Here is a 15,722-nt window from a genome sequence, read left to right as displayed (position 1 = left end):
CAATTGAAATAAATAAGGAATAAATGTAATAAGAATGATACCAAATCCGGATTCTGATATCGTATCACAGATCCATGTCATAGTCATTGCACCACAAACCAAAAGTAAAGCAGTCACCATCACATGCTTAACCCTGAAAAAACCATAAGAATTTAGTTTACAAATAAAAGCTCAAATATAAGGCATAGATGGAAAAAATGAATGGTGGACTTGATTGGCCAAATTTTTAATGATGAGGAAGAAGAAAAGATAATCCGGATTCCTTTGGCTCGTTATCAGCAAGCTAACTTTTGCGTATGGAATGGGGAAAAATCAGGGGGGTTTAGTGTAAGGAGTACTTATAGACTTTTGTTGGCGGAGGGCGACACGAATCCAATTATTAAGAGGTTATTTAAGTTTGTTTGGGATTTAGTTGTCAAAGAAAGATTAAGTTGTAAATTAGGAAGCTGTTATTCAATTATATCCCCCCAAACTACAGTTTTATTCAGATGTTAATTTTAAATAATAAGTTTTGTCCCAAATGCCCAACAAAGACTGAATCTGGCGTTCACGTAGTGCGAGGTTATGGATTGGCAGTGCAGATTTGGCATGCATTAGGTTACTCTTGGCCTTCTAATATGGATTTAGCTGACTTAATTGATTGATTATTTTTTTTGTTTACAAATTATTCCAATTCAAAACATTTGAGATTTTGGTGACTCTATGTGTGCTTTGGTTTACTCATAAAAAATCTATTCACGAAGGCATTAACACAAGAAGTGAAGAGATGCTCACCTCAATAAAACCCAATGTTCAGATTTTGAGAAAGCAAACATCCGTCTTCGTGGTACAAACGAGAGTTTAGTCAACAGTTGGATTCCACCTCCACCCACAATTGTTAAAGTGAATTTCGATGCGGGTTTTGCTCATCATAAACAAGAATCAATGTCAGGGGTGTTAATAAGATATGAAGGGGGCTTTATCATGGGGGATTACTGAAGAACAAATCAGAATGTTACCTAGGGTATTATGGCAAAGGTGATAGCAACGAAACATGCGATGGATTTCGTATGGGATATAGGTTTTTGCAGAATCATAGTGGAGGGTGATTCGAGGTCCGTTATAAGCAAGTTATCCTCCAAAGATAAATATTTTTTAGAGATCAACACCCGGTTTAAAGATACAAAAAGAAAGGTAGAAGTTTTTCAAACATGCAAGTTTAGCTTCATACCTAGATCGGGCAATAGAGCAACTCATTTAATGGCGACTATGACAGCTAGGAGATGAACACAGAGATAGATTTGTTGAGTGTGAAGACAGAGGAAAGGTAGGCTTTAAAATTTGAAAATTATGGGGAAAAAATTAAAAGATAATTTAAGGGCGGTTTAAGGGTGCTAATCTTTCCTTGACCGTAACCGACTCCAAAGCCCGACACATTTATGGTAAAACGCAGATCAAGTCAGATGGTGTTCAATCCACCTAAATATTTTTAAAGTGATCGGTGGTGACTCCAATCCATTTAATCCAATTCGAAGCCCAATTTCGAGCCCAACCGAAAGATGGTGGCGACTCCACTGGGGACAGGTAAGTGAGTCAGGCCGAAATTAATTTTCGATTGTCTTTTTTTTAGCGAAAATTACAAATTACAAATTGCAAATTTAAATTTATTTATTCGATTAAATTATTTATCCTTGATTATTTTTCAAATAAATAGTTGTACTAACATTTTTTAATGATTTCAGATTTTTTTAAAGTTTTCATCTGTAGCTCTATACTCGAGCTCTGAACCCTTTTAAGTGGGGGTGAAAGCGACGCCTTCGTGTGAATTTATTCACCGTGCGGGCCTAGCAAGTAGCCTTCGGGATTCATATACCTTATGTCTTTGTGTGAATTTATTCACCATATGGGCATAAGGGAATGTATCATCTCGAGTTTAACTTAGTCCACACAAGCTTGTAATGGGTTAGGACTAAGGGTCTGGCAATTCCAAGGGGGTACCAGCAAGGAGAACTGCGGTACCCTTTTAGAACCTAAACCGGGAGAGTACAGGGAATTAGAGCCAACCCTAAAACCTCATTACAAACCCTAGGCTGCTTTGTTTTCATTTCTTGCTTTACTTTCTGTTCAAAGCATGCGAACTAGACAAATATGCGGTTTAGGATTTGTTTAAAATTAGTATGCGGGATAGAGATCATGTCTGGGTAGGAACAATAAGCATGTGGGGTAGATATCATGTGGGGTATGATTTTTCATTTTTATTATTGTTTTGATTTACCTCACTAACTCTTTTTATTTTTTGTTCTCTTTTATTTTGTTTTCATTATTTGCATCACTTAAAACGAGGTGTTGATCCACCAAAGAACATGAATAATCTGCATTAATGAACAAAGGGGTTATAATACAAAGAGATAAAAAACTCAGAAGCCCAAGCGTGGTCAAAGAATACTTAGAGGAAAAGGTTGCAGGGGAAAGACGAGGAAAAGGTTACTAACCCGGAGAGTCCTTTCGAAAACTACAAGAACAAGATGGTGAAACCCTAGCTAAACTGGAGATCATTATTGACGAATTCCAGAAACAAGTCGATAAACTTCGGATAGAGGGCTCCGATGTCACTTTCGTTTGGAACAGGCTCGGCATAGAGTGAAAGTCAGAGATGTAGTCTTTTGAGACTTTTTTTAGGGCAAGCAGCTCGTCATCTGCACAAGTTTAGCCAAAGGAACTAGAATGGTTCGACATGATATTCAACCGGGGAAAAAAGGCGTGGAAGACGACTCAACTTGTCAGAAGCTGTGCGGGATCTATACCATCAAAAAGTGTTTTGTCTCTTTAGACGTAACACTTTTGTCACTAATAAGGGTTATTCAGAATAACAGTCACATTTTTTGGATCAATGCCTCAGACATTTCATGCATTATGCATTTAGACATTTTGCATTTTGTTATTTTCTTTGCATTCACATTAACTAACGGAAACATGTCTCATCAGAAAGGAAAAAATACTGGATATACCACCTCAAGCTCAGGACACGCCCCATCCGCATAACACCCGCCTGAAAAAGAAGAAAATGGAAGCAAAAATGGAGAAAATCTAGGAGAACATGGCAAAATTTCTGAAAGAACTTGAAGACAAGATAAACCAGAGTAGTCTGAGTACTATGAATACAATCATGAAGAACCAAGAGTCTTTGGTTGATCAGATCGTTGCCAAGTTAGTTGGCCTATAACAGACTAGTACGCCTGGGGCAGATTCACCGGAAGGGGTAATTATACCACCTACCCCACAGGTGGTTGTCTCACCTGAAATCTTATCGAAACTTCGGGGGGGTTCATATGCTACAAAAGTGAAACCCTATCTGTATTTAACCCTGAGAACAATCCGGGTTATTACCATATACCAGATTTAGATGAAGATGACAAATCAAAGAAGATGAAGGAGAAAATCAAACAGTTACAGGAGCAAATGAAGGTAATTAAAGAAGACCATGAATACCATGGAATCGATGTAGCAGAACTCAGTCTAGTCCCAAACTTGGTTCTTCCTCCGAAATTTAAGTCCCCAAAATTTGAGAAGTTTGACGGGAATAGTTGTCTATCCACCCACATCACTATATTCTATAGAAAGATAACAGGATATAGAGGAAACGACCAACTCCTGATCCACTGCTTCCAGGAGAGTATGTTGGGCTCAGCCATTTGGTGGTACAACCAGTTAAGTCGATCAAATATCAAGACCTGGAAGGACCTGGCCAAGTCATTTCTAGAACAATACAAGCATGTCAATGACATAAGGCCAGATCGAGTTATGCTACAAAGCATGGAAAAGAAGCATAACGATAGTTTCAGGCAATACGTAAAAAAATGGAGGGACTTGGCTGTGCAAGTTCATCCACCGTTAGATGAAAAAGGAAACCCGAAAGCTCTTCGTACAGACCCTGAAGGCTCCATACTTCGAGAACCTGGTTGCGATCACATCAAGAAGCTTTTCAGACTTGGTTATGGCTGGAGAAATGATCGAGTCGGCCATAAAGCAAGGCAAAATTAATGATGGGGAGGCTAGTAGAAAACCTCCTATGCGAGAGAGGGATAGAGAGATTAACAACATCAACCATGCCAGTAAAGGTGTTACAATCTCCAAACCGAAATCAATTACAGTTGTACCGTCAGGTACTTCTAAACAAGATTCCAGAGAACCAATGAGGGAAAGGGAACATTTCAACCCTATTCCCATGACCTACAAAGATCTCTACCATCAACTTCTTGACACCCATGTAGTGTCACAATACCGGTGGAACCCATGAAGCCCCCATACCCCAAGTGGTATGATGAGAATGCACATTGTGAATATCACGGCGGTGTCCTAGGGCACACAATTGAGAACTGTTACGCATTCAAGAGAGTTGTACAGAAAATGCGTAACCAGAACTGGATCGACTTCAACAACTTGGGGGCATCCAAGTGAGGAAGACCATTTCATCATTTGAGACATTTTGTTTGAATTTGTTTTTCTCTCTCTCAAGATTTTTGTAAGGACATTCGAATAAATTTATGTTACTTTAAAGATGTTAAACAATGAATCACAATTGAAAACTTGCAATTCTTTGAATATCATTTGAATTAAGAAACTCTGTAAATGGTTCAAAGTTACAGGTATTTGACAAAGTAACATGATTTAAAACAAAGACCTTGACCTTACCTAGAATATACCCTCAAACTCCGTACCCTGCTCTTGCAATTAACCAATATAACCTTTTCCTTTCATAAGGTGCAGACAACATGGGGCATCCTATTATATATGAGATTACTATACTTTTTATTTAAGATGTTCAGTGATGATAACGATCTTCATAGATGGAATAATCGAGTAGGTGAATCTAGTTTAGGTCAGTTGCTTGGAAATTAAACTTTAAAGATGAGATTCATTGACTTTAAAAAACACCTAGACTATAACATGTTCTTCTTGACAATCTTAAAAAATTAAATACGCAAAAACTGAGCTATTCCGCTAAGGCAATTGGTTATAGAGGAAACTCGAAAGCCCTGGATTTATGAATAGATTACGTTCAAACCATGACATTGCTCAGACACTTGGCAACTTGGTGTTTGCTCCACTGCTATTGTTAGGCTGAATACTTTGTGATGAGATGAACCCTTCAGTTAACCTGATAAAAGTGATTATAATATTAAGCTTTCCCTCTAAAGCAATTGGTTAAACGCCCTGACTTTATGGATTTGGCTAGCTAGATAATGAACACCTTTTATAGTCAAATTTACACGAGCACTCAAGAATTTCATTTTTAGACCGATATTTCCGCACTACCTTTGTTAGAGGATCCTACAAAGCTTGAACAAATGGAAGATTTCAGAGGATCGAAATAAAAGGTTTAGTAATTGATCATGCTAGTTGTGTCATTTTGTCTGCACCCAATTGAAATGCCAAAGCATGTTGCGATTTTTCAAAAAAATGACATTTTGGGTTACCAAAACCTTAGAAATGAGGCCAACCTAAAGCCAACTCATCCATTTGAACATTTATCAAAGAGTTGTAACTCTGAAAGCATTAAAAGAGCTCTGGATTCCTTTGATATTCTTTGAACTCACGTTTACAATTTGATTCAATTGAGAACAATATTTTACAGGATTTTTATCATTTTCCCTCCTAAAACAAGAAAAAGGAGAAAACCATTTTCAAACAGAACAGTCTCAGATATGAAGGGTCTGTAAAGACCAAGCTTGAAAAAATGATAGGGCACAATCTATTCCATGGACCAGATTGGCAGACAAAACACGAGACTCCATCCAAGAGATAACACATAATTCATGTTGCATGCATCTTAAACATACTTAGGTGCATCACATTCATCATTTTAGCATACATGATTTTTTTACAGCTTTTAGAGTCAAGTTTTGACTTCAGGATGAAGGATACTCGATTCGCAAGCGTCTTTAAAGAAAGATGGTGGTTGCTTAACTCAGCAGTGAGAAGCTACACCTCAACCAACTTGACAGATTGAAAGATTGATAATCAACTTCAGATGGGTTCGAGAACCAATTCAGATAAAACCCAGTTCAGCTCAACAATGAGCAGCATGTTTCCAGTTAATGTCTTCAAGCCAGATTTCAATTCCACAACGGAAGATATCTGGCCGTCAAAATTTATCAATGGGCTTTTCCGTAAAAGGGGAGTTATCCAAAGATCGTATTATTTGGTTTAGACCCGCTCAGAGGAGCCACCTGAAGAACTATGACCGACTTAGACCTGTAAAGGGAAGCCATTTTTTAAGACCCTCGAGTTCGATTACATTCAGCTTCGAGGGCACATCATTTACAGCATAACTTAAGTTGAGAAGGGTTATCTGCCAACAAAGACTTTCGAGTTCGACTACGCTCAACTCCAAGGCGCATCTTTTGCAGCATAGCTTAAGTCGAGAAGGGTTATCTGCCAAAGACCCTCGAGTTCGATTACACTCAGCTTCGAGGGCACATCATTTACAACATAACTCAAGGCTAGGAGGGTTATCTGTGACCAAAAGACCTTCGAGTTCGACTACGCTCAGCTCCAAGGCATATCATTTGTAGCATAACTTAAGTCGAGAGGGGTTATCTGCCAACCAAAGACCTTCGAGTTCGACTACGCTCAGCTCCAAGGCACATCATTTGCAGCATAGCTTAAGTCGAGAAGGGCTATCTGCCAAAGATCCCCGAGTTCGATTATACTCAGCTCCGAGGGCACATCATTTACAACATAACTCAAGGCTAGAAGGGTTATATGTCAATAAAGACCTTTGAGTTGCCAACCAAAGACCTTCGAGTTCGACTACGCTCAGCTCCAAGGCACATCATTTGCAGCATAGCTTAAGTCGAGAAGGGCTATCTGCCAAAGATCCCCGAGTTCGATTATACTCAGCTCCGAGGGCACATCATTTACAACATAACTCAAGGCTAGAAGGGTTATATGTCAATAAAGACCTTTGAGTTCGATTACACTCAGTTCAACGGCACATCATTTACAGCATGGCTTAAGTCGAGAAGGGCTATCTGCCAAAGACCCCCGAGTTTGATTACACTCAGCTCCGAGGGTATATCATTTGCAGTATAACTTAAGTTGAGAAGAGTTATCTGCCAACCAAAGACCTTCGAGTTCGACTACGCTCAGCTCCAAGGCACATCATTTGCAACATAGCTCAAGTAGAAAAGGGCTATCTGCCAAAGTCCCCCGAGTTCGATTATACTCAGCTCCGAGGGCACATCATTTACAGTATAACTCAAGGTTAGAAGGGTTATCTGTCAACAAAAACCTTTGAAATTGTTTCTCTTGAAACACAAACCTTTGAAATTGTTTCTCTTGAAACTCAAAAAAAAAAAAACATTGAAAATGCTTCTCTTGAAACACAAAAACCTTTGAAATTGTTTCTCTTGAAAAAAAAACCCTTTGAAAGTGTTTCTCTTGAAACCCAAAGACCTTTGAGTTCGACTACGCTTAGCTCAAAGACACATCATTTGCAACATAGCTCAAGGCAAGAAGAGTTATCTGCCAATACAAAACATTCGAGTTCGATTACACTCAGCTCCAAGGCACATCATTTGCAGCATAACTCAAGGCTAGAAGGGTTATCTGCCAACAAAAGACCTTCGAGTTCGATTACACTCAGCTCAAAGGCACAATATTTACAGCAGAGGTTAAGTCGAGAAGGGCTATCTGCCATCCAAAGACCTTCGAGTTCTATTACATTTAGCTCAGAGGTAAATAAAATTTACAGCATAGCTTGAGGCAAGAAGGGCTATCTGTCAACAAAATTGTCGAGTTCGATTCCATTCAGCTCGATGACACATCAGTCACACTACTGTCCGGTTGCAGTCGATGTCTTCCAGTCAAGAAGAAGACCTGGGTTAACCGTTCCTTAGTGACAAGAAACTGTTTTCCGGCAGCATAGCTTAAGTCGAGAAAAACTATTTGTCAACGAAGACCTTCCGGGTTCGATTTCATTCAGCTCGAGGGCCTATCAACCACATAGTTGAGTCAAAGAAATATTTTCCAGTCGAATTTTCCAACCAATGTCTTTAAACCGAGAAGAAGACTGAAGGGAAACGAGAAGTCACATCCCGAACAGTGGCTTCAATTCCATATCATTTCAAGATGGACTCGACTTCACAACGGATGAGTCTTTCGCAACTCAATTCGACAGGGAGTGATTCTTTCAGAGTCAATTTTTTTAACTCCACCGAACAAAAATTTGTGTTTTTTATCTTTGCCCTATTTTTTGTTCCACGAAAAATGACAAAGAGGGGCAGCTGTAGACACTAAATTTTCGTTCCAACCCCCTCCACCAAGCTTCTTTTCACCACGCATATAGAGTGGTCCACAATAGTACCCGACGCCATTCTTCTCGGCACATCACCAACAACCGACAAATTAATTGGTACCGAAAGGGCGGTTCAATGGTGCTAATCCTTCTTTGACTGTAACCGACTCCCGAGCCTGATACATTTCTGGTAAAGCGCAGATCAGGTCATATGGTGTCCGATCCACCTAAATATTTTTAAAGTGATCGGTGGTGACTACAATCCATTTAATCCAAGTTGAAGCCCAATTCTGAGCCCAACCGAAAGACGGCGGCGACAATTGTAAGTCATAAATCGTTCAGATTTTAAGAAACATGACATTTTTTTATGACACACATTTTTTGCAAGTCATAAATTAACGTGTCATTAAAGGTATATTTTCTTATAGTGCAAATAATAACATCACTACGAAGATGATCAATTTGTCAAGTTAATTCTCCCTACAAGCTCTACACACTTGAATATAGGGAAAGAAACTTGCTGCAAATTGCACAAATAATAAGAATATTAAGAAATAACAAGAAATTAAAGATAAAGTTCTTGAATCCAAGAAGGAAATATGAAGCAAGAAAGATAGAACTTCTTGATAGGAATACTCGGAATTACAATTGATTTAATAACCTTCTTCAAAGACTCTAATCGACCCTCCAAGACGTAATTATATTGTCAACCTGAAATGTGAAGATGGCTTCACCATAAAAAATTATTAAAGAAACGTGTTGAAACAACTTTGAAGGCAGACGTAAAAGTACTTGCAAAAACGTACTCAAAGAGCATATAAATTTTATTATTTAAGAAATGATGAAACAATGAAAGGGGCGACATCCTTATGTAGGAGAAGGAAGTACCTAACCCTAGAACAATCTGATCCTAATTGAAAAACCTAAGACTTGAGTGGCCACGTCTTGGTCGTTGATCCCTCCTAAATCTAATCGATAAAATTGTAGTCTATATTGGATACAAAGACTTGGGCGGATGGAATAATAACCCTTGATCTATCCTAGACCCAACTACTAGGGTTACAATCACATGGATTACTAAATATTAAAATAAAACTTAAAACATAAAATAAAATAGATTTTTCTTCGGTTTAAAGATCCAATTCGACCCAAGCGTTATAATTTAACTTTGGACTGAATTATTACATTTATTTGACTCAACTTATGGACTTCAAAATTAATTGAAGGTTTCTTTTCCAAGGTTTGGGCATGTAAATTAATTGGGACAACTAGTTGAGCTAGTTGTGAACACGTGACTCATTTATCTTTGGGTGCACATGGTATGAATTGGGTGTCATTCTTGTTAGGCTTCTTTCTTAAAGTATATATGATATGTTGTTGGAATTCTTGATTCTTCAAGAAGGCTTGAATATCCTTCAGTGGCGAAACACAAGAGGGACTAGGGGCATGCTTCCCAAAATTTTAAAAATTATAACTTAGACCCTTTAAATTTTTTAAAAATTTAATTTGGTCTCCTCAAAGTTTTTAGAAATTCATATTAAACTTTAAATTTTTTTGAATGTTCTCAATTAAACCCCTCCATAATTTTTAAAATTTGCATTAAGTCTCTCAAATTTTCAAAAATTTCAGTTGCCCTTAATTTTTTTGGAAAAAAATGTAAACTAAACCCTTTAAAAATTTTAAAATTTTTAATTTAAACCCTCGAATTTTTTAAAGTTTTAAGTTGACCCTCTCAAACTCTATCACCAAATTCCGCCGCTGAGACTTTTGCTTATAAAATCTTGTACGGTTGCATGTAATTGAATCTTGAGTTGCCGTGACTTTTCCCTTGCCATGACTTTGCTTTTGAAATATGGGAATTAGATGGAGAAAAAATTATGTTACTTGGTAGCGAAAGTTGCTCATTAATGATTTTCAGCTTGGTACAGCTTGGTAGATTATCGTGTGCATAAATTCCATTTTCTTTTAATGTGTTTTATATTTTTTTGTTATTTGATTTGTTTAATTTAAAGCATATTGAATGAGTAATTCCATTTTCTTTTGGGGGTATCATTGGGGATCTGTAATATGAATTTGGGTATAGTTTCTAATAATTGAGAATAAAGTTGAGGCAATCCAACTCTTCTTGATCTTTATCGTTACTAAATTGAATTCCTAGATTATAATGTATTTATCATAAAAAAGAAGCATATTATGTTGGATGTGATTTATGACATATGAGTGATCTTCACTTTCAAACAATGTTCGAAGGTCATGAGAATATGCCTTAAAGTTTCATAAAGTCTATTTTTTCTAACAAAATGTCATCAAAAAATGATAACACAGAAATCACATAAAACTCGGTCATGAGAATGAAGCAACAAAAAGCAGCATAGGAGTGATCTACATTAATTACTTAGGTCTAGTTTCACATTGCTATTTAAAAGCGACTTTTAAAAGTACAGTAGAAAAGAATTTTTAAAAGTGTATTTCAAAAATACAATTTAAAATTTAACTGTTTGGTATAATTATCCAAGAGTACTTTTAATAAGATAAAATGTTTCTTTTAGACATTATATTGTAAATTAAAAATAAATAAATAAATAAATGATTGTCCCTTTTTCCCATATGTATGGGGTAAAAGGGAGGTAAGATAGTAGGCTACCCCCAACACCAGGTTGAGAGCAACTTTCGTAAGAGACGTCCGAATTATGAAATGCCCTCCGTGGGACTCGATCCCACAATCTCAAGGTTAAAAACCTTGTGCTCTACCAACTGAACTGGATGGTCATTTCATAAATTAAAAATATATTATTATAAATTATTTTAAATTTATTTATATTTTAATATATAAAAATATCAAATTAAATTATAAAAAATATAAATGAAAATATAATTATAATAAAAATAAAAAATAAATTTAAAAGTTTTTTCCTTGACAAAATGTAATTAGTACACAATTAATACATAATTTATAAAAACAATTGATTTATATATACGAGTAAAGGAGTGCAGTCCATGCATCAGAATAAGGATAAAATCATAACTTTGTTTCTAAACGGAAATTTGAACTAGAAAAGCTAAAAAATCTAACTTTTGAGGTTGGTTTAAAACTATCTACCTAAACGTACTTTTACCTTTAAATTTTACTCTTTCGGTAATGATTTTAATTTCAAATCTGACTTTTAGATCAAAAATGCATTTAGACAGTATTACCAAATGAACCCTTAATTGCATATAGATGGGTTAAATTGCACTTTTGACTATAATGCATTAATACATGGACTGCCTATATACAAGATAAAAATAATGAAATGCTCATGGCCCTCTCCTTTCTTCCCGAACATTAATCTCTAACAAGATACTCATTGTTTGTTCTGAATTTATGCCACATCAGATACAAACATCACAAACAGTAAAGAATATAAAGGGGTTCAATATAAAACCTTCTGAAATAAAATAAAGTATACAAATGGAAAGCTTTACTACTTCCTTTCACAGCATATAAAAACAAGAGAAGTATATCAGTATAAAGGAATGTATAATTACTGTCGAATACCTTAAAAAGCTTCATCTGAAATAAAATGTTTGTGTTCATTCAGGTATAGTTCTGCAAGAGAAGTATTCAAGGCTGCACCAATAGGAAGGACATCTTCGTCCAGAAAGAAATATGGGGAATGTGGTACATGAATTGAGCCGATTTTCTCATTCCTAATTCCAATGTTTGACATGTATCCAGGGATTTTTTCTTGATAGAAAGCAAAGTCCTCTCCTGCCATAACTTTTTCGCTCTTTTCGAAATTCTTAGGACCAAACAAAAGGCTACTAACCTTCTGAACATGTTGATGCAAGCCATCATCATTTACAACAGCAGGATAGATCGGGTGCTCTTCTTCTTTCATGTCGATAAAAGCAATGCATCGATGTACAGCTGTTTGCCCTTCAATGACCTACGGCAAGTTACAAGTTCATCAAAATGCTTAAGCTGAAAATAAAGGACACCTTTCACTAATAAAAATAGCAAAAGCATTTGATAATTTCCAGAGCACCAATACAGCAGTCCAACAGGACAAATCATAGCAGACAATATTATTTTGTTCATGGGAATAACATCTTTTAAACAAACAAGAAAGGTTACAATAATTTGTCCACTCTATAAGATGTTAGTAAAATAGTTAGCTCAAAAGGTAAGAATTAGATAAAGGGCAGAGAGCATGCTAGGAGTTCTCTTACTATCAACTGGAAATCATGATACTCATGGCTATCAGTTACTAAAACCTAACAAGACTTAATAATGCTGTGTACCTCTTTCAACCTTTTTTGTAGTTTATACAAGCCCTCTGTGGTGAGACTCCTCAAAGAGCCTCCAAATTCAACATAAGATGGGATCACATTGAACGCCGATCCACCTCTGATGTACGTAACAGACAACACCTTACAGAAAAAATACATCAGGTATTAAGTTGCATTAGATGTGCGTACTTTAACCAGTATATATGCATTGTTCGTGTGTAGTAGTATATGACGGATGTCAAATTTTCCAGAGGATATCCATGGACTATTCCGATACGAGTTAGCAGTATAAACAAATATGTGACTGAATATCTAGATAAGAAAATGGAGCATACCTGACTGTGCAAAGGATCAGTTTCTCTAGAGGTAGCTGTTGCAATGCCAAAATTGCGAAGGATGCAGCAAGTATTGGATCTACAGTTGAATGAGGCCCTGCGGCATGCCCGCCAACTCCTTCTATTCTGGCTTCAAAGATAGATGTTGCAGCTAAGAGTGGCCCTGAAAGCAGCCCTATACTTCCTGTCGGAGTTGTGAAATCAACGTGCATTCCATATATTATTTCAGAATCACCTAAAGCTCCTTCCTTTATCATGTGAGATGCACCAGCACACCCTTCTTCTGCAGGTTGGAAGAGTAGTCTGACAGTTCCCTTCAGTGGCATATAAAGGAAATTTTGATATTGAATAAGCTTGAAATTAGTGAACCTTTAGTAGTAATACTAACATAAGTAGATGGATTTAAAATGTTAAACAAATGTGTTCCTATAACAGCTGCCATTTCAGTTTTCTTATACATGGTCGTATTTGTCATTCACACAAACACAAACATACACACATGAGTTCTTATGAAAAGGGTGGGAATCAAGCTTTTCAAAAGGGAAAAAATTGTGGGAATCAATACAAGGAATGGAGTCAAATACTACTAAAAGATGTGAGAAAATTGACTACTAAAATCAGTTTTTTCTTTTGCAAGTTCCCAATCAAACCATATTTATCAAATGAAGACTGTATAATATCTTGAAAATGTAAAAAATACTAGGAAAAAAGCTTGGAACGATGAATAAGGCGACAAATGTTACTTTTTAGCAAATGGATCTGTATATCCTTTTCATTCGTTTTTATTCCCACTCATGAGAAGACATGTCAAACTCAAAGGCACATGCAATCAGTTAAGAATATTATGGTGAAAACAGCTATGAAAATTCCCAATCAAAGCTTACCTTAAGCCTATCTTTGCGTGGTTAAGCAACTTGGCAGCACCAAGAAGCATAGTAGTTTGAGCATCGTGGCCACATCCGTGCATTTTCCCATCTATTTTGCTCTTATGTTCCCATTCAACAAGCTCCTACAACAGCAGAGCCATTGGAAACAATTCAAGGTAACAGAAGAACAAACATTTCGATGTGGGTTATAGATATTAGGATCACCTGAAGGGGAAGAGCGTCCATGTCCGCACGGAGAGCAACGATTGGTTTCGAATCGGAGCCGATTTGGGCGACAATACCTGTCTTGGCAAAGGGGTAAGAATAAGGGATGCCTAGTTGGTCCAGGTGTTGGCGGATAAGAGCGCTAGTGTTGTGTTCTTGGAAGACAAGTTCAGGGTTTTCATGGATCTGCCTCCTGATGGAAACCAACCAATCTTTTTCCTACTGGGCTGAGCTGAGGAGCTGATCTTTGTAATCTAGGTCGAGGCTGCCATTTGTAGACGAGAGGCAGGCAAGAGAGACGAGCAGAGTGAACAAAACAAGGGTGCTCATATCATTAGCGATGGCAACCATTCAACACTTGTCTGTAAAATTTGGCAACAGATTGATTAAACTGCAGCAACCAACCAGTAGGTTAACCCAATGAAATTTCTTAAATGAGTGTCTCCTGCATACCGTCAGTGGACCTCATGAAAAAACTAAATAGTTGGGTGAAATTATGTCCGGTTTTAGTCGAATCTTGTTAGGTTAAATCAAATTGGATAAAAGTTAAGTAAATTTAATAGTTTAAATCGGATAAGATCAAGTTCGAGTTAAATTAATTCGAGTCATTGTTAGATTGATTTGACATCAGATTTACTTTAAATTCAGGTTAGTTAATTTCAGTTCAGAATAATGTCAGTTAAGATTAAAACGGTTCAGAACTGAAACAGTTAAATGCCAAGTTAATTCAGGTTTGGATGGACTTCAGAGATCTCTTTCAGATCAAGTCACATCATTGACATGAACAAACATGAAATTACAAACAAAATTAAATTAAATTAAACAACACACATGGATGAGGGATCAAATCAAAATAATTATAAAATGTGAAGTTGAAATTAATGTAAAAATGGACTAAATTACATCCATTTAAAAAGTTGTAAAAGTTATTGAACAAAAGTTTTAGGGTTCAGAGATTGTGATATAATTTATAGAATTTGAAATGAAGTTTATTTTGTGATTTATAGGGTTTAAGTAAATTACAAAAAATATAAATAAGTATGGACCAATTTCAAATACAAATATAATTTTAAGGATTAAATTGAACAAGTATAACATTATAAATAAAAGAAGTATGGGCTATATATATATATATATATATATAAGTATTCACATAAGTATAAAGTATACATGTAAGTATGCATAAACTTATACATATATACATGTATATATTATACATAGGGCTAATCAAATTATAATTTAATCAAATTTTATTTTTAAAAAAGAAGTAAAAATAATAGAAATTATACTTATTAGAAAACTTAAATATCATTATACATACATTATACATAGATTGATGAGGTGGCTATCATATTAATTATCATTGTTTTAACTTTTAAAAAGTAATTATATTAATTTTTATAGTTTATTATTAATTCAAAATCTCACAACTTCATCAATTGTAACTTATAATTCAAGTAAATATCAAGTCAGATAACTATCAAATCAGTTCAATAACAAGTCGGATAATTTACAGGTTGAGTCAATAACAGGTCAGGTTTGATAACAGGTCGGGCAATACGAGTTATTTACCAGGTTAATCTCGGGTTCGAGTTCATATCAGTTGGATGCAGATCGAGTTTGGTTATCATATTATCGGTTCCATTCGGGTTCATGTCATTATTAGATTGGGTGCAGGTCGAGTTCAGATCCACAACTTCCATGTCTGGCTCGGGTTCATGTCAACGCTAGTTCAAACTAGAATCA

At 36.1% G+C, this 15,722-nt stretch overlaps 1 pseudogene; it reads right to left on the bottom strand.

The window, feature by feature from the left end:
• Positions 1-11,784: 11,784 nt before the first annotated feature.
• LOC120160113 lies at positions 11,785-14,342 on the bottom strand (annotated as a pseudogene).
• Between the last annotated feature and the right edge of the window lie 1,380 nt (positions 14,343-15,722).

The sequence above is a fragment of the Hibiscus syriacus genome, unplaced genomic scaffold, assembly GCF_006381635.1.
Source record: "Hibiscus syriacus cultivar Baekdansim isolate YM2019G1 unplaced genomic scaffold, ASM638163v2 tig00111390_pilon, whole genome shotgun sequence".
Taxonomy (NCBI): Eukaryota; Viridiplantae; Streptophyta; class Magnoliopsida; order Malvales; family Malvaceae; genus Hibiscus; species Hibiscus syriacus.
This window is presented reverse-complemented; position numbering and strand designations above follow the sequence as displayed.